The sequence below is a fragment of the Argentina anserina genome, chromosome 6 (assembly GCF_933775445.1).
Source record: "Argentina anserina chromosome 6, drPotAnse1.1, whole genome shotgun sequence".
Taxonomy (NCBI): domain Eukaryota; kingdom Viridiplantae; phylum Streptophyta; class Magnoliopsida; order Rosales; family Rosaceae; genus Argentina; species Argentina anserina.
The window spans coordinates 14,828,515-14,849,376 of NC_065877.1; the positions used below are offsets into that span (position 1 = coordinate 14,828,515).

Below are 20,862 nucleotides of genomic sequence, written 5' to 3' on the forward strand. Positions count from 1 at the left end.
TTCATGGAATAAATTGAAAGAAAACCTAAATTAATTTCGAAAATACTACTGCCCTAAGCTATTACACACGACATACATACATATTTCATGAGTTCATACAATAAAAACATAAAACCAAAGAAGTCTGAATTTATATTCTTCATATATAAAACCGAAAATAACATCCAATAATTCATTCATAGAATTCAAAAATTGCAGAAAATAAAAAGAAATATTACAAGCCATGGATGAATCACACATTAGAAACCTTGAAGGATGAAGCAATGATTAATTCAAATTGGAAGAGGAGGAAGATGAGCACAGTTTTGTGGTGATGGATGAAGGTTTTTGGCTTGAATTTCCTGGATGTATTTGGGCAGAAATTCGGCTAGCTTTGTGAGAAAATTGAGATGATGAATTGTGAGGGAGGACGTGTCTTTTATAGAGGAAGGGCTGCTAAGGTTTTGATGGGCTGATCCAAATATACACGGCTAGGATCTTTTCTCTTTAATTGGATCGAATGGCTGCCCTTTTTTTCCTTGTAGAACAAGCTCTTATCTCCTTGTTTCTCTAGGGTTACACGGCATGGGCTGGGCTCCTTCTCCTTGGCTGAATTGATAAGCACAGCATTGGACTCCTTTTTCTTCTTGGATATGGGTTGAACACGTGAGTAGCTTCACCTTCAAGCTCCTTGCCGTCCTCTATTTGTTTCCTCATTGGATATGGACTTCAGCCGTGCTATCTCTTCATATCCCATACGGCAAAGAACTCCTTCAATTTCTCAATTTGTTGCCGTGTATTATCCTTTGATTTATCTCTTCAATCCTGAAAATAAAAACCGAAATTAATAAGAAGAGATAATCTATTTCGAAACTTTTGTCTTAATCTAGACATTTGTTGTCTTAAAAAGACACATATAATAGATGAGCTCAACTAGATTAGGAAAGTTTCTAATTTGCAAAAAGGAAACTTACTAAAATAAGTAAGTTACTAGAACAAGAAAGTTCATTTAGGAAAGTTTCGTAATAAGAGTTTGAGTTCAAGTAGGACTTTCCCAAATGATACGTTTCCTAGTCTAACAAGGATTCCTAATACAAACATGACTCTCAAAATATCGCAAATGCGACCAAAACGTAGAAAGATGAAGACTCCTAATCCAACTAAGTTTCCTATTCCTATAAGGATTCCTACTCAAACTAGGACTCTAGACCAAATCTTCGTTTTTAACTCGTTTAAGCACAAATACACATCCATAACCGTCCAAGACTCCTATTGTGACTCAATGACTCGATATTACAACAATAAGGGTTAAGAAAAGTACAAATGGAGGTAAAACATATTAAGAATGTAGCACAAAGTGCTCCTATCAACTACTCCACACTTGGCTTTTGCTAGTCCCTTAGCAAAATAAAACAAAACTATACGAAACACTATTGCCCCTAAATGATTGCCTCATAATCTCAAAACACATAGCTTTCAAGTTAAGCATTTGAGTGTAAGCACATAAATTCCAAGTTTCATAAACATGCTTCATAGTATGAATAAGTAAGGAATGAGATAATATGCACATAACATGTTTAGTCAATTTAATCCTCCTCACAAGACATACTCTCTTCTTTTCACTCAGATTCATGGTTATAATTTACACACAAATATATGCAAGAGAAAAGATAATAAAGCATCAAATAGCTTGCATATTTCAACAAATGAAAGCACTTTGTGAATAACAAAAGGAAAACCTCATTTAACAACTAAGTGCACAAATGAACCAAAATCATATGCTCAACTCTTGTGATCATCTCCACAAACCAAGTTTTGCTCATTTTAAGAATCATTAGGATCATTAGATAAGGGTGAATGTTTAGGCTTAGCTAAAGGCATGGAATATCAAGGAATCACAAAGGTAATCCTATAGACTTAGCAGAGTAAACATCATCCTTATGACACCGCACACCATCAAGGGCCAAATATAACAAGTTGGGCCCAAACATCTTTTTAACCACAAAGTGAACATGGACAAAGGTCAAATAAACATTTGTAGACCTTCAATTTCAACTCAACTCCAAATCACAAATGGAGGACAACATCTTTTCCTCTTTTTTTCTTGTATTGCCGAATTTATCATTTTTTTTCTTTTCTTTCTTCTTCAATCATTTTTTCGGCATTTGCTTAAAAGCTTGTTCATATTTTTTTTTCTTCTCATGTCTTCCACCCCACACTTATTTCATGCATCATCACAACATCATCTCAAAAATAGTTCTGCCAAGTCTATAGGATAAGGTAGAAGTAACTATACTAAGCATGAAGATAACATAGGTGATGAAGAAAAGGCTCAATGTAGGCTCAAATGGGGTTCAACTAAAGGTGTCCCAAACATGGGACATATAGGGATACATGGTTGTTTGGTTAAAAGTGGTGGTAATCCTAGAAATGATCCATGAATCACTTTTAAAATCAGAGCATTTTATGACTTAAAAGTTTCAACAATCACAAAAGATGAGTTCTAGTAAATTCTAGAGTCCATTAAAAGCTATGGCACATAGTCATTTAATATGCAAAGAATAATGAGGTTCATATGACAACCACGAAAGTTCATATTATCACTCAAGAAAAAAACATATATAGGCTCAAAAACTCATAGGTTGTTATGGACTTAAACTAACTAAACATGTATGCCATATTATATTCAATCAAAATCTCACATGTTCATACCAAATCTACATTATCAATGAAACTTACAATTCAATTCTTATGAAATGCAAAACCATCATCTATGCATTTTAGAGATATAATCATCCTAGACTTTAGGGTATCCTAAGACTCAAAACAACACATTTTTTTCGATTTTTAAATAGTTTTTTTTTTATTTTTTCCTTCTTTTTTTCGTTTATATCATGAATCAAAGCAAAAATCAGCAAACAATGATCATGCAACCCTACCCCACACTTAGAAAATTACATTGTCTTCAATGTAAGCTCAATAATCAGAATGTAATTCATAAGTATAGACTAAGATCACACATTAACACATATACAATCAACCATAAGAGTGAAGGGATTAGAAAATGCAAACTCCCGTAGACGACTTCTCCACATGTACGGTTGAAATGGGTTGCCTCCCATGGAGCACTTAATGTTTAAAGTCCTTTAGCCTAGACTCTTAACTTCTTTTCAAGTTGTAGGCGACGCCACTTGCAGTTATACACCTCCAAATTCGTGCCTCTTTGCTATGACTATCAAAACTCAATGCATGTTCTTCCACTCTTAAACTGTATCACATCAAGAGAAAGAACGTTAGAAGAGTGAAGATGAGAACTCAAAGAATAAGTTAGTATAGTGTTAATGATTAAGCTAAAGTTAGTATGAGTTAAATTAATTGCAAATCATGAATCAAAAGTTAGAGTGTGGTGGAACTCTGCTTCTTGCAACACTTGTCGTCCTTCCCAAGTCATTGAGAGCTTCAATCAACTATTAACAATAGAATTCTCCAACTCTTTCTTAGAATCCACAATTGACAACTATGCTATATAAAGACACAAAATGTTAATGATCAATTATATATAAAACGAAATAAAAGACACGTTAGTAATTGTATAAATGAAATACAAGTATAAACGTTAAGGACAATTTTTGTTTTACAAAAAATATGTATGAATATCCTAAAATCGAATTATTTTTATTCACAACATCCTAATATTTAAGGTACGTGGAGCAGAGGAGCTAACTGTGCAATAGATTGAAAAATCCCAAGTAGGGTCTTGCTTTATCCGATATACCTTAAAAATTAGGGTATCATTTTTTTTGAAGTTATATATACTTATTTATACAAAGTTATTTTCTAAGTTATAAAGCAAGGTGGACGTCCGGCCTAAGTATATCGTCTAGACACAAACCTATTCCTTTGTTTCATAAGGCTGGATAGCTAGATTCAGAGATAGTTACAAGGTAGGAATCATTTGTTGGTAACCACGGAGAGAAATCTCTCTATCGACTCCATCACTGAGATGTATGTCAGTCTATGGGCCTCTGAGATCCAATTTTCTAAACCTTGAACCAGGGTAATGAAAATAGCATGTCTCTTACTCAGCTCAGAATAAATTTGTGTGTTAGACTGCTCGCAAAGTGTTAATAAAAGCCGTCCTCAACCCCAAGTGGCCTTAGCAAGGTACAAATGGAGGGTTAAAGTTAATATTAATAAAATGGATTTTACCTATTTTGTTTACTTTATAACATACAATAAACTAAACATAAATAAATATTTAGCTTCCTTCAAAATTTCACTAAGTGTAACAAGTATCCTATATGCAAAAACTACTACAAAACTGTAACAAATAACAACTACTTAACAAACACAAACTCCATCACAAATCCAATTTACGATTTCACTTTCTTTCTTTTTTCGAGTTACTATTCACATAGCACTATTCATGATTACTGTTCACATAAACATTTTTAAAAATATATAATTACAGAATTCACAATATAACACAAAATTAACACTTTAAAGAATTAAGAATTTATCAATTCCCCGGCAACGGCGCCAAAATGATAGAACGTTGGTTAGAACGTCTATAAAATACCCTGAAAAACATCATCGTTAGTATAGAATAAGCAGGGATCGTTCAGTCCGGGGAATCAAAAGGGCCTCAACACTTATCATGTTATTGGAGGATTTGATTTGGATTCTAAAACTGCAACATCTCCTTGTTTCTCTAGGGTTACATGACATGGGCTGGGCTTCTTCTCCTTGGCTGAATTGATAAGCACGGCATTGGACTCCTTTTTCTTCTTGGATATGGGCTGAACACGTGAGTAGCTTCACCTTCAAGCTCCTTGCCGTCCTCTATTCTTTTCCTCATTGGATATGGACTTCAGCCGTGCTATCTCTTCCTATCCCATACGGCAAAGAACTCCTTCAATTTCTCAATTTGTTGCCGTGTATTATCCTTTGATTTATCTCTTCAATCCTAAAAATAAAAACCGAAATTAATAAGAAAAGATAACGATTTCGAAACTTATGTCTTAATCTAGACATTTGTTGTCTTAAAAAGACACATGTAATAGATGAGCTCAACTAGATTAAGAAAGTTTCTAATTTGCAAAAAGGAAACTTACTAGAATAAATAAGTTACTAGAACAACAAAGTTCATTTAGGAAAGTTTCGTAATAAGAGTTTGAATTCAAGTAGGACTTTCCCAAATGGTACGTTTCCTAGTCTAACAAGGATTCCTAATGCAAACATGACTCTCAAAATATCGCAAATGCGACCAAAACGTAGAAAGATGAAGACTCCTAATCCAACTAGGTTTCCTAGTCCTATAAGGAGTCCTACTCAAACTAGGACTCTAGACCAAATCTTCGTTTTTAACCCGTTTAAGTACAAATACACATCCATAACCGTCCAAGACTCCTATTTTGACTCAATGACTCGATATTACAACAATAAGGGTTAAGAAAAGTACAAATGGAGGTAAAAACATATTAGGAACGTAGCACAAAGTGCTCCTATCAACCGCTTCGCAAACTTCTCCAATACTCGATGGGCTTCATCCGCCACTAAGTCCATGAAATCACCATTGTTTGCATTATCAACATTCCTTCGAGTCTCCGATGTCAAGCCTTGATAAAATAGGCTCATAAGCATATCTTGAGATTTGTCATGATTAGGGTAACCAAGCTCAAGATCCTTAAACCTCTCCCACGTCTCATGAAAGAGATCATCTTGCTCCTCCTTAAAGGTCATCAACTCAGTTCTTCTTGCATTAGCCTTTTGAGGAGGGAAGTACTTTATAATAAACTTTTTTTGCATATCTTCCCATGAACCAATGCTATTGGAGGGGAGCTTGTTCAACCACATCTTTGCATTTTCCTTCAAGGAGCTTGGAAACAGCCGGAGCTTGAGAGCCTCTTCCGTCATGCCATTGAGTTTGATATTTACGGATGCATCCTCAAACTCACTTAAATGGTGATAAAGATAATTGTTCGGCAACCCATAGAATGTTGGCAAGGTTTGAAGAAAACTAGACTTGATCTCAAAAAATGATGCACATGGAGGAAGTACTATGCATCTTGAGTGTGTAGAAAGTGTAGGCAAGACACAATACCTAGACATCATAATCCTACTAAGGTGCGCCTATTTGGAAGAGCGATAAACAAATACGTTACAAAAAAAATCCAAATCTGATTCACTTAGTAAAATGGAAGAGGGATTTCATCCTTGGGTGTTGTTTAGCACTCAACTTTTCGATGAAGAGTGATTAAACTCAACGGTACAAGGATAAAGCCCCTGATCTAATTTACTTTAAAATTTACAAGTTCCAATCAACCTCTAATTCTAAAGAAAGTGAGTACGTTATACTTAAATTTATAAATTTTAACCAACTAGAATGTGAGCTTGCACAAGTAATAAGTAAATAATAATTAGGCAAAATTACTTTTCCATTTTAAACATGCATGCAATTTATTTTCTTCTTACCACAACTACTATTCAACTTATCAAAAGTACTTGTGTCAACTTCAAAAATAAAGTAGATATTTACAAAAATTAAACATAAACAAAAAGTAAACTAGAAAAACAAAAGGGTTCTCTAGTCCCACAACAACCTAATAGGATTAAGTTTTACCTCAAATCCCCGGCAACGACGCCAAAAACTTGTTGGTTGAATCACTTAAATATGATTATGTGTATTTATGTGTGAAACTACATATTCCCGAAGTATAGGAGGTCAAGTTTTAGTAAGGGAAAGTGTAGAGTATCGTACCCAAGGGATTGATTGAAACTCAACTCTAACTAGATTTCCGCAAGAAAAACTAGAAAAACATACATTCTAACTTTTTATAAGTTCACAACCTTAACCCTTTGGAAGCTAAGAGTCATGGAGATGGTATTAACAAGTGGTAGTGAATCGACTTGGTTGATTTTAGAATTAAGCTAAGCAACTAATTCTTGCACAAAAATAACAAAGAAAGGTAAATGTAGAGATAAAATTAAAAGAGGAGTAGAGACTTATGCATTGCACCTAGCCTTACTCATGCACAAATGTAACTCAAGATTAATGCATAAACATGTTTGGCAAACTTCCCCTTTGTACTTTGGTGAAGCTACTAAGAAACTAACTAATCATGTAATTTAACAAAGTCTTTTGAAGCCAAATTAAATCATACAACCTTAGTCCAAATTATATTACCTTATAATACAAGTGGGCTATGTACCACAAGCATAACACCCCCTTAGAATAATTACACTCATGACACAAGCATTAAGTTCAAGGTAAGAAATTCAAGCAACTTAATATTTCCCGTAAGAAACACTAAGCCACCACCTAAAGGCTACTCATTCTCATGGATTTAAGAAGTTGTCAAGTTCAAGTTCCGATTCATTAATTACCTAAACATGTTTCTAGGTGACAAAACTAGCAACACATTTAGTAAGCATTTTAAGTGTAGAAGCCCATAGATTCAATATGTATCAACATCAATTAAAAGTAAAATGAATTCATTACCACATGAGTTTGGCTAGGGCTAGCCTAGCCTCAAATCCAACTACTCACAACCCATTAAATACAACAAACCCTTGAAAATGAAATACATCAAAAAAGAAGTAGACTAAAGAGAGAAGAGATTACCAAGGGTTTGGTACAAATGATACCAAACCGTACCTATAAATGTTCACTAGCCACAAAGATGTAATAAGAAAGAAAGTGCTTCTAAGTATGGTATTAATAGGTTCTAACAAAGGAAGAACTTCATGAACACCATACTTTATCCATACAATCTAGGAACAAAGAACAAAGGATGAAGAGAGTGAAGTGAGTATGACTTTGATAAAACCCTCACACTATCACAACTCTTTACTCCAACCCAAATCTATGAAACAAGTTTGTGATTGATCGAAGGTGTAAATGATCTTTAGTTTTTGGTGAAAACCCAAGACACTTTACACTTCTCTTTGCACAACTTGATATATATGACTTAGGCCTAAGAAAACTATGTTAAAACTATGGAAAAGATGAAGTTTTGATGGAGTTTTAATGTGGTGAAGGAGATTTCACGAATTTGGGAAGAATCAGGGTATTTAAAGGCTTTAAGGTCACATATGAATGGTGGAAATGTAAGGGGATGAATGGCTAGATATGTTGGACAAATATGGAAGCACAAATTGTGGACCTTGTTCTTGAAATGGTCATATTCATTTGTCTTCTTTTATTTTAAATTTAAATCCCCAATTCATGGAGCACAACTTGTGGATCTTGTTCTTGAATTGTCCCCTTCATTTGTCTTCTCCTATTTTAAATTTAAATTGTAAATTAAAATCCACAATTCATGATTCACCAAAATGCTTCATTGACTTATTGACTTTAGTCACCACCATTTCCGGAAACCACCTTCTCATCGCCGGAGTTTAACCGGCATTTTCCGGCGTTGACTTTTGTTTTCTTGTGAAATCTCCACATTTGCTCATTTTGGTTTGAAACAGTCACCCGAATCAAGAATGTGCGCCAAATCCACTCATTTTGACGTGTTTTCGATCATTTGCACATTTTCCTAGCATTAGTAGGAAACATAATAAGAATTAAATAAATATACAAAAAGTAAAGCAAAAAAATAATAATAAGGAAAAAATTACTAGGTTAATATTAACCTAACAACTGCACATTAAAATTTATATCGTTTCAATTCAATCTTTTCCCTTTTTATCACACCCCCAAAAGTTTATTCCTTAAAATTTTGAAAACGACAATTACAATAAATATTGATATATACTCAATGACATTTATTTGAAAGAAATAATTATCAATAACCTAATTACATTATAGATTTTATTCTCGATTAATTAACGCAATTTGTCATACGTACCGCCAATACAGTACTCTTGTAATGCATTTGATTTATTAAATTGCATAAGAACATGTTTAGCAATACTAGCCATATTTAGTTAAATTTCAATAAAAATAGCTTAAACGTTGTTTTGACTAGTCAATTTGGGAATATGTCTACATTAGTTCTCTCTATTTTACCTTTATTTGAATTCAAAGTAATCATTACATGCCTAAAAAATATTTTAAATTTATTTATAAAATATATATAATTCCCTCCATAGAATGTGTTAAATTTAAATATTATAACGTTGAGCTATCTCACTAGACAAATTTGTCAAGTGAGATAGCTCAAAGTTATAATATGGAGTATGATGCTACTACTAATTTTCGTAAAAAAACTAAACATACTCTCTAAAATAACTTTTAAGTTATACTGTAATAGAGATTATGCTAAAGATGTTCTAAGAAAGTAAAAGGATAACAAACATAAACCACTTTCTCCTACAAACTGTCTCATTCAAAACTAAATATTGTATAGAGATACACGTTCTTATATCAGTTAAGCTAAAAATGGGTTGGTGTTTTTATTTTTATCTTTCATGAGAGCTCGTCATTCCCCATGCACCTTGGTGCGTGCAGGAATGCTAGTATGCATTAAAATCAAAACGATTTGATATGCTTTCCTTATATTTTTGATAAAATAAATTTTTGATGATACATTGATTTTTTAGGTTTTATATTTTGCACGCTTTTGCACTTGTGCTTAGGAATTTTCATTTATACTTCAAATTAGCTAAGCCAACATCTGAAAATTGATTTTTAGCAATGTGTCGGCCTTAGGAAGCTCCTTCTAAGAGATTTCCTTCAAGTTGACCTACAAGGAGGCCAATTTTGTCGCTGATGCTATTGCAGCAGTCATTCCCTCTCTACCTCGGCTACTTGGAATAATTGTGTCCCAGCTCAAGCTAATCTTGCCGTAGTGTCTTATTTGTTAGTTTTTTTTTGGTAAGCGTAGAGAGGAAGAACATCTTCATATGAAAATTTATTGAAATGAAAATGATACAAAAAGGAACAAAGAATAACAAACACAATTATCCATCAACCAACTAAGAAACAGCTACCGAAAACGAAAATTAAGAAATCTTAATCGATTTCTATTACAGTGACTCACAAAAAAATCTGGAACTAAATCCCACCAAGTAAAATTATCTGAATAAGCACCGAAATTAGGAAGAGCATCAGCAGTTTGATTGCCCTCACGAAAAATATGGCTTGATTTAAAATGCATTTGGGAGATTCGATGTAAGCAATTGGACCATTCCACACGAAGACTCCAAGGAACTAGATGAGGAAACTGTAGATAAAAAAAAATAAGAGAAGAGTCCACCTCTAACCATATAAAAAATGAACCAAAAAAACAACATTTAATATACATATTCCTACATGTTGATAAATCGAAGGTTGTTTACTGAGGTTTCACCTCAGTTTCTCCAAAATTTTTTATAAATTGTTTGGTGCAGGAATGTTTATGATAATTTTGAGCAAATGCATGATGTGAAAATGAATTCAGTGAGGACTGTAGTTGAGCATGATGTGGCAAAGGATAGTGAGGATGGCCTTTCAACATGTAGAATTCAGTGTAGTGCTTGTTTCTGCTGGTGGAATTTTTTTAGTTTGGTAAGATTTCCTAAGCACTAGATTTATGGTTAATCTGCATATGTATAGTATAGATGTGATGTTTTGGCTGTGGAACCTTCTACAGGTACGGATGGGCAGGGACAGGATTCTTGGAGGTTGTCAAGGCTCAATTAACCACCCTTCATACTTTCCGTGAGAGGATCACTCTGAATCTACACCGAGTGAAAGCACATGACATGGACATATGGTAAGTTGCCTGCAATAAATTATAATGAATATCTTTTGAAAGAGGACACCCTTTCTGGTTGATATTTTTTGTCTATGGTAAGTTATGACAGTTTGGTCTACAGTAAGATATCCATAACATACACTACGTCTGATCTGTGTTTTAAGATAAATGTGTTGATTTTCCTGAATATAGAAAGTGCTGGGGTCTGAGGAATGTCAATTTATGACAAAATTCCAACTTCTCTCTCATTTCATCACCTCAAAGTCCCAATATTTTGCTTGTGGTTTTTGCAATTCACTTCATGGTTTGATTTTTTTCAATGTAATTAGGATTATGAAACCTGTGGCTCTACACCACAAAAGGCGGAACTAGAAGTTCCAACTTACAACTGAGGAATTGAGTCACTCTGAAGCAATCAATGGAAGCGCCTGTTGAGGAATTTCGGGATAACAATTCGTTTGAATCATTTGGTGTGAAGGAACTGCAAGCGTGTATCATACCACACTCACCACTTACACAACTAAACTAATGCTGGTGTGCTGTGATACTAAAACCTTTTATTGCCTCAATACAATGATGAAGTAGAATGTCGTGCCCTTGGCTTAGCCTTTGTGCACTCACTATGGTCTTGAGACTTAACAGTGTAGGTTTTAGTCATCGCTGTTTCATTTAGCACATAGAGGATGATTTACACATTCCTGTCACACATTTGAGTCATTTGACAGCTCTTGTTACTCAATGTTATAGTCCATGACAGTCTGAAACATATGAATGAGTTGAACTCCCAGACCCCCATTATGATCACATTTTGAGGAAACTAGGCATTCATTGTTTTAGACCATGGCATCATGCCTTGATTTCTAATATTCCCAAATTGTCCGTACATAATTTCCATAAAACATTAAAACCATTTTGAAGACTAATAGAGCTTCTGACTCATAAATCGCAAATTTCCCCATCCATCCTAGTGTCCTGCCACTTATAAAAAATGAGAGAGCATGTGGTTTCATGGAGCCTAATTTGAGTAATATAATCCAAACTTAAAGAAGCGAAAGGGTTAGTGGCGTTTGGTAACGTTTTTCATAAAATGTGTGTTAAAATATTTCTCAAAACATAGAAAATAAGAATTAGACATATTCAACTTTTACAAAGGAAAAGTGAATCACGAGGTGTGATGTAATAGTTTCTAACCGCGGAAACTCTTTGACCAGGGTTTAAACGTGGCATTGGTCAGGGGTTCGATCATTGGCGGAGACATTACACACCTCTTTGTTTTTAACTGGGCCACAATGAGCCTGAGTTTGGGCATTGAGGACATTATTGTGGCCAGAGCACCCGGTTTCTGGACTACCGGGTTAGAACCATTTCACATGGGTCCCGTCATGGATTAGTCACATGCATGAGAAATTATCTTCGCCCGTGTGGATACCCTGATGCCACACTTCCGTATGCAACGGTGTACCATCGGAGAGCATTGGGGGGTTTTTCTCCGCTGAGTTTGCCTTTGGACTCCACATAGGAAATGTCTTGGAATTGAAAAAAAAAAAACAAAAAAAAAGTGAAAACATCAATTTGACGTTTTTCACTTTTTCATTTTCTCATTTTCATTTTTTTAATTTATTTTTAAAAACTGTTTTCGAAAACATTACCGAACAAGTTTGAGAGTGTGAATTTTCCATTGGAACAGTTGTATATTCAACATCAAACAAACTTACAAAGCATCCAAGCATCTTGTATGATCAAAATTTGCAACTACATGTTCTAGAATGTCGAAGTCTTTATCACCATGTTGAAACTTATAAGGAACATCCTCTAATAGTGCCCCTTCATTACAAATTTTGCCCAAAATTAGGCTCCATGGACCTAATTACGAGAAATTATATAATAATCCGTCATATATCTCACGTGGCATACCCCCTTAATATTGTTGGTATATTTTTTACTGTAATTGTTTCTGATTGGTTCTGATTGGTTCTTATATGTAAATAAACTTTTATCATTTTCACTACGTGCATGTTAATTATATCATGACGTAGTATGATTGTTGGGCACACCACGTGTCAGTGACACGTGGTGTGGCGGGTACACATAATAATTACTTACTAACTACATGCTCAATGCTCTCTAATTTTTAAGACACTATAAGAGAAAAAGGAAGAAGAAAAAGAAAAAGAAAAAAAAAGATAAGAGAGAATGAATTAAGAGGAGCCCTTTCTATTGAGGACCTCTTTGATGAGGACATAATGAGGACTTTTAATTTGCACCATCAGATTACAAGAAAGGTTGTTATTGTAAAGACCAAAGTAGTTGGGCACACTGAATCATCTCACAGCACTCCTCTCCATCTCTCCCGTTCGAACCTTCACCACCACCCTGGTTATTTTCTTCAATCTCCTTTACCTATTCTCATAATTTCCCCTTCTGTGCATGCACCCATCTTCATCAACCCTCTTATCTTTATCCAATTTTTCTCTCTTTTCCTTTTTCTCAAAAGAATTTGTGAACTTAATCTCAGTTCTTCCGTCAGTTTTGGGCTTGTGTTTATCAGTTTACAGATAGATTTGCCATCGTATATTAGTGTTGCTATTTCAGATCTTACATACTTAAATGAAAAAAAATTGATTCATTTTGAAAGAGTAGATGAAACCAATCATCATTATAAACTAAAATGGAATCAGATTATAAATTCCTTTGCCGTTTTGTTGCCGCTGAGATTCTTGCCATTGTGGTTGCTTTTTTATGTTGAGTCAATTGATATGTGATTGGTCGGTTAACCTGTTCGTGAATTTGAGATGCAACCGGAAGGGAGCGGCTGCTAAGAAGAGTAGAGAGATGGAAATGAGGAGTGTTGGATGATTCAGTGTGCCCAACTCTCTTTTGGTCTTTACAATAACAACCGTTCTTTTAATCTGATGGTGCAAATTAAAAGTCCTCATTTAGTCCTCAACAAAGAGGTCCTTAATCCTGAATTAAGAAAAGAAAAAGCCTACGTCACATGCACGCCTATATATCAGAACATTGTAGCCATAGAGAGAGAGAGAGAGAGAGAGAGAGCCTGATTCAATTTTGAATTTCAAATTAACGTTTCTCTCTCTTTAGAAAGAGCTATAGCCGTTGCGGTGCGGCCAACCACCGCCTCCCTGAGATTGTAGAGGTAAAAATCATCAAGCTCTCTCTCCTTTGTTTTCTCTTTTGTTCAATTTTACTTTCGATTATGTAATCGTCAATTGAATCTCACAAGGATCTAGGGTTTTGATATCGTTCTTTGTTTCATTCAATTTCAGACGCGTCGGGAAAACGCGAATTGTTCGAACAATTTGTTCTTTTGTTTCAATCCTCTGCCTTTGAAAGAGTTGAATCTGGTCCCTTCTTGAGGTTTGCCACCTCCTTATTATCGATCTATGATATGATGCAATCTGGATTAGAAAAACCAGATGATGAAAATTGTGATGTTGATTCGGCATATCCCAATTATCGTAATTTGTGGGTCATATATGAAATTGCAATCAAATTATTGGTGCTCCCTCATTTGTTGGGGTTGAGGAACCATTTTTTGATTGTGATTCTGGTGGGAAATCGAGCATTTAAGAGGGATATGCTGTTTCATTACCATCACAGTTTTCTTATCTGGTGATGCTGGCATGATTTGTGTAGCCTTGATATTGGTATTGATCGGATATGTTGCCCCTGAGTCCCTGACCCGAGATTAATAAACACGTAACAATTGTGTCCAATTGGTAGCCTTGATGTTTTTGGAAATGTTGGGCCTGGGTCTCTGACCAGAGAATCAAAACAAGGTTACCATTGTGTCCAATTAGTATTTTGGATATATTGTGCCTCAGTCCCTGACCCAAGAATCAAAACAAGGTTACCATCGTCTCCAATTGGTAGCCTCGATGTTTTCAGATATATTGTGCCTCAGTCCCTGACCCGAGAATCAAAACAAGGTTACCACCGTCTCCAATTGGTAGCCTCGATGTTTTCAGATATATTGTGCCTCAGTCCCTGACCCGAGAATCAAAACAAGGTTACCATTGTGTCCAATTGGTAGCCTAGATATTTTCGGATATGGTGTGCCTCAGTCCCTGACCCGAGAATCAAAACAAGGTTACCATTGTGTCCAATTGGTAGCCTAGATATTTTCGGATATGTTGTGCCTTAGTCCCTGACCCGAGAATCAAAACAAGGTTACCATCGTCTCCAATTGGTAGCCTCGATGTTTTCAGATATATTGTGCCTCAGTCCCTGACCCGAGAATCAAAACAAGGTTACCATTGTCTCCAATTGGTAGCCTCGATGTTTTCAGATATATTGTGCCTCAGTCCCTGACCCGAGAATCAAAACAAGGTTACCATTGTGTCCAATTGGTAGCCTAGATATTTTCGGATATGGTGTGCCTTAGTCCCTGACCCGAGAATCAAATAACAGAACATGAACACAATTTTGGTAGCCTTGTCCCTTGAGAATTTGCCGTTGCAGAGATATAAAGTTTTGAAGCAGTGAGCTTGAAATGAGTAGGTGGAAATTCTTATGATATTGTTGCCTTATGAGTTTGTGTCCCGGATGATTGATGCATTATAATCATGTTTAGCAAGTTTTAAATGCAGTTGGTAATTTGGTGTTAATACCTATAGTGAATTCCAAACTGCTAAATTTGTTGCCATACAAGTTCTGTCCTGTGAGATTGTTGCTTTATAGTTCATTATCTGCAAGTTAAAAGCGCAGTTGGTATTTGGTGTTGAGCCATTTAAGCAATCCCAAACTGCTGAATTGTTGCCTTATAAGTTTGTGTTCTGTGATATTATGCCTAATTATTCAAATTTGTGTTCTTTGAGATTATTGCCTTATAAAGTTATAATACATGATTCTATGAGATTGTTGCCGTTTAAGTTTATGGTCTGCATGTTATTTTTTAACATCAGTTAATAATTTGGCATTAAACCACTCAAATCATTTCAACATCTGCTGAGACTGTTGCCTTGGTCCAATTCATGTTCTGCGAGTATGAAACTACCTTTGGTATTTAACCCTCGAAGTTGAACCATACTACTGGAAGTCTGCCCCTGAGGTTTGCCACCTCCTTATTATCCATCCGTGATATGAGATCACATCTGGATTAGATATTTGATGATGATGAAATTTTGTGATGTTGATTATGCATATTCCAATGATAAAAACTTTTGGTGATATGAGAGACATCCAAGAAGTTACAATCAAAATATCGGTGCTCCCTCATTTGTTGGGGTTGAGGAAATATTTTTTGTTGTGATTGTGGGAAATCGGACAATTTTGAGGGATGTGTTTTTTCATAACTATCACAAATTGCATACTTGGTGATTCTGACATGAATTGTAGCCATGGTACCAATATTTCCAATATGTTGTTCCTGAGTCTGTTACTAGATAATCAAATGGTGCAGGCACATCAGAGAACTTATTGTAAAAACGTAACATTTGTGTCCAATTGGTAGCCATGTCCCTTGAGAATGATGTTACAGTAGTGACCTGCCTCATGTTCTTGAGATTGTTGCCTTAAGTTCAAGTTCTGCATGCTTAAACTTCAGTTGGTAGTAACTTCTGCTATACTTTTGGTTAAAAATGAGATTTTTACCTCAGTGGGGAATACCACTGAGGTCGTTGCCTTATGGTTCATGTTCTTGAAATTGTTGCCTCATAGGTTCATGTTCAATGAGATTGTTGCCCTAAGTTTAAGGTCTGCAACCTTAAACTTCAGTTGGTAATAAATTCTGGTTATACTTCTGGTTAAACTGAGATTGTTACCTCAGTCGGGAATAACACTGAGGTCGTTGCCTTATGGTTCATGTTCTTGAGATTGTTGCCTCATGTTCTGTGAGATTGTTGCCTTAAGTTCAAGGTCTGCAAGTTTAAACTTCAGTTGGTAATAACTTCTGGTTATACATTTATTGCTTTTGTGATAAGGGCTCAATCTATAACATGAAAATGGGCAGGTTGATCCCCATGACATTGTTTTTAAATACTGGTTGCTTTTGGATAATTTTGTTTGTGTTAATATGCATCGAAATGCATTGCTATTGATGATGCTCACCAATTGTTGGATGATATGCCTAAAAGAGACCATGGAACATGGACATTGATGATGGTCACCATGACATTTTAATAAGATTGTTGCCACTCAAGTGATTGGGTCCATTAATAGTTTTTTTCTTTCATAGCAGTGACTTGAATCGAGTTGGCTCGGACATCACTGAGCTGGTTGCCTTATAAGTTTATGTTCTGTGAGATTGTTGCCTTAGTTCATGTTACGTGAGTTTGTTGCCTTGCACGTACACGCTGTGCAAGTTTAAATTGCATTTGGTAATTTGACAGAACAATCCAAACTGCTGGATTTTTGCCATGTAAGTTCATGTTATGCAGATGGTAGCTAACCACTCCATAATACTTAGATTGCTGCCTTATAGATTCATGTTGAGATAAAAGGCATGATAGTTTGAAAAACTTGAATTACCTTACCTTCATTATGCTCAATTACCAAGCCTTCCTTCTCTGATACCATGGTTTGCCTAGATTCCATAAGTTTTCTTTAGCACCTGGCCACTTAACTGTTGAATATAGTCAATATACCATAGGACTCATCTACGGTCTGAACCATTTATGTCATACTGAAGAATTTGAGTCACAAATTAGAGTTGGCTGGTTATGTTCCTGACACAAGCTTGTGTTACATGATTTTGGTATGGAAGCTGGAGTAGATACTTCCATTTGTATTGCCTCTGGTGATAGAATTCCTATCACAATTAAAGATAATGTCTGGTGATTGCTACACATTTAGCAAGTTTGTATCAGCTATTACACAATCGGAGATCATTGTCCGTGATGCAAACTGCTTTGAACACTGCAGAGAATGGACCTGTTCATGTTGACAATATGGGAATATTAATCTTGCTTTTCCAAGTCCATAAGAGAAGGTTATGTTTCTTTTCTTTTCTGAGGCCATTTGGAACTTTATATAGCTGATGTCGGTAATAGGTGACATCTTATGTTATTATATTGGGTGATTTAGTTCAAATTTGTGCTCCTTGTTATTCAATGGAACTCAATTTGATTGAATTTCGGAAACTAAATCAAGACCTCAAACATTGATGATATGATCATGTATCCAGGTGACATACCTCATATTCAGGTCCCTTGTAATTTAAACTAGTTGGAATAACTTATTGCGCCAACATACTCAGGTTCTAATATACATCATCAAGACTATCAATATATATATGATCACATCAATTGTTGAGATCTTGATTTAGTTTCAGCTCTTCCTTCCGGTTTAATGTACATTTTGCCTCCCTTTTACTTTCAGTCTTGTTTTTTACACCATTTAGACTCCTTAGTCCCTTGTTTCTTCAAAATTGGTTATGTAGCATTACTTTCACTCTCCTGCGCAGGATGATGTGAATTGTTATGGGGTATATCGTATACTGCCAAAAAACTACACAGTAAAATTAAGGCTGATATGTACTGGTTATCTGAAACCTTGCCTTCACAGTTAGACAGTTGATAGTGTCTGCATATCAGAGGCACCTATGTGAACCTTTATGATGTTCAATACTTAGGACGTGGGGCCTGATTCAAACTTTTATGCTGAACTGTTGTATGTCCTTTGATTTGGAGAAGAACAAGATCCTTACATGAATTGAGTAGCTGGGTTTGGTAGGATCTTGTTAGTCACATAATATATAATTCCATCTCTGTGTGTCTTACCCAGAGTCATCTTCCAGGTCCATTCTGGCATTCTTATTGATGGTGAAGTTTTTTAGTCTCTGTTCTCTTATTATAAGAGATTGAGAATACCGGCTTCCTATTCTATAGGGGCAACGCTTACAATTCTATAAGCTACTTTCTGCTCATTTATATACTATCACTGCACTAATTTCTGGTATGGAAATTGCATCTCTAATATGCTCTTATGCTCACTGTCCCACTGATGCTTATAGGACTTGGCTGATAACCTAGTAAACCAACCTCCCAATGCCAAAACAATGAAACATGGACTAAGATCCTTATGTTTCAGATACCAAAGCACATAGAACAGCAACTTCAACTTAGCCAAAATTCAGTTCTATCTGTCCCAATGATTTTGAATTTCACTGTTGATCCCCATTTGGTAAATCTGTACGTACCAGATACCAGGGTTTTTGTTCGGCTCAGCTTTGTGTCTGCAAACCCAAAGTTGCAAATTATTACCCAATTCATTGGACTATCTTGCATGGCTTCTCTAGATGCATTCACAAACGCATGAATCCACATTATGGTTTTCAACTTGAGTATGAAGAAAAGTGCAGGCTTAGGAGCAATGTGAATTTTATTTATTTTTATTGAAAGATGCTTACAAAGCAAGAAATCAAATGCTTCAGGTTGCATATATGGTTGCATATTTATTTTACATTATTCATCTTACTGAGATTACTATGCAACCATATATGGATAGTGCCAGACCTATAAGCCTATTGGTCAGCCATTCAAATTCCTAAGCCCTCTAAGCATGTTAGGCCTATAAGCCTTTTGGTCTCCCATCCCTGCTAGAGATCAGTCATCATTTAGTTTCCTAGCTTTGCCTTTTGTTTCTTTTTATGATTCTATCCTTAATAAGATGATGGACCGCGATGAAGTAGTGCTTCAGTGTTCCACTTACTGGTGTCCTATCCCTTTCAGAAGAGGAACATTCATGTTTGTTTAATTGGTTGAATATCCGGTTGATATATAATTGGTAACTTACGTTTTCTATCTGATTTTCAAGATCAGTCATGATTGAAAAGAAAAAAAAATAGTTTGCAACTTTGCATGTATTATGATTTATAATATTTTTTCAAGATGGACTTAATGCGAGATGTTTGGTTGGAGTAGGCAGGGATTACAATGTCAAGGAGAATGGGGTTTAGTAATAGATTGTTGATATTCTCCTTTGACTTCCCATCCCAAAATGTCTTATCTCGATCCATCATGATTAGGTAAAGCTTAAGAACGAGTGCAGTGCGTATTTGATTTATATCTCTTCAAAATTCTTCGTTCTTCAAGAATGAAACCATGAGATTTGGTCTTCTAGTTAATTTGATTTTCCCAACGCTGTCTTCTATGCTTCTCTGTTGTTCCTCAACTTTTACTACGTACTAATTAATCAGTTGTGATTGATACCGTCTTTCTGGATTTAGGGATATTAAAGAGTCCTGAGTCCTGCTGACAGATTCTGATATCCGTCTTGCAGAAGTATGTTTCCTATTTGTTTTCATAAGTTTGTGTCATTTACCATCATATGCTATAACGTACCTCTTAAGCCTAAACCCTGATGAAAGATTTTACGTCGGACCCCTATGCACATGGAAAGGCTACTTCAGATTAGCCAAAAATATGGGTAGTAACTTCTATATGCATGTCCTAGGGGTGGACAAACTGACCTGAAAACCGAAAAAACCGGACTCGAACCCAAACCGAATCCGAATCAAACCGAACCGAAAATAAAAAAATCGAACCGAACCGATTCTATTTGGGTTGGGTTTTGGGTTCAGTCCCTTAGAAACCGAACCGACCCGAACAACCCGAAGTCAATGGTCAACGTTACAAAACGACATCATTTTGTCATATTTATAATTTTACATTATTATTATTTTTTTAATAAAAAAATAGTGTGGTCGGCCTCACAGCCGCACATAATTTCTAACCTAATTGACCTAATGTATAAGAGGCGCATTATTTAGCCGTCTTGCTTCCTTCATAATGCGATAGTTTTATTTTAAACCTAATATAAATGTTATGATACATTAGTTGACACTTAGGAAATCGACAACTCTAATTCGAAATATGATCGATCGACACCATCAGATATGATTTGTATATATATTTAGGGACCCCGTAAAAAGTTCGTCCGTTTTAGACATGGTTTGACCGTTCGTACCTACGGTTAACTAAAAAAGAGGCGTTTTCACATATTGAAACCCTATTGACGGGGGCTTTGCCAAATATATTTCTTTAGTGCGACCGCGCATGATAGGTAACAAAAACTAGGTGATTTCAGATATACAAACGGCTTTCGGCGTTCGCATATTTGTAATAGGTCCTCCCTTATGGCATAATAGTGGTGTTTTCGATTTACCAAAAATTCTGACGGTTAAATGAGGTCCGAATTGGATGAAATTTTTATAGGGTCACTAAATATATATACCGATCAC

General features: G+C 35.5%; 1 long non-coding RNA gene across 4 annotated transcripts; it reads left to right on the plus strand.

Moving 5' to 3' along the window:
• The first annotated feature begins 13,697 nt into the window (after nucleotides 1–13,697).
• LOC126799649 (uncharacterized) lies at nucleotides 13,698–15,051 on the plus strand. Of its 4 annotated transcripts, XR_007672640.1 has the most exons (4): nucleotides 13,698–13,818; nucleotides 13,949–14,611; nucleotides 14,772–14,851; nucleotides 14,932–15,051. It is a non-coding gene; the product is annotated as an uncharacterized LOC126799649 (long non-coding RNA). The 4 variants fall into 4 exon arrangements; XR_007672639.1 differs by having other exon boundaries at nucleotides 14,772–15,051; XR_007672641.1 differs by lacking the exon at nucleotides 14,772–14,851 and having other exon boundaries at nucleotides 14,852–15,051.
• Nucleotides 15,052–20,862: the final 5,811 nt, after the last annotated feature.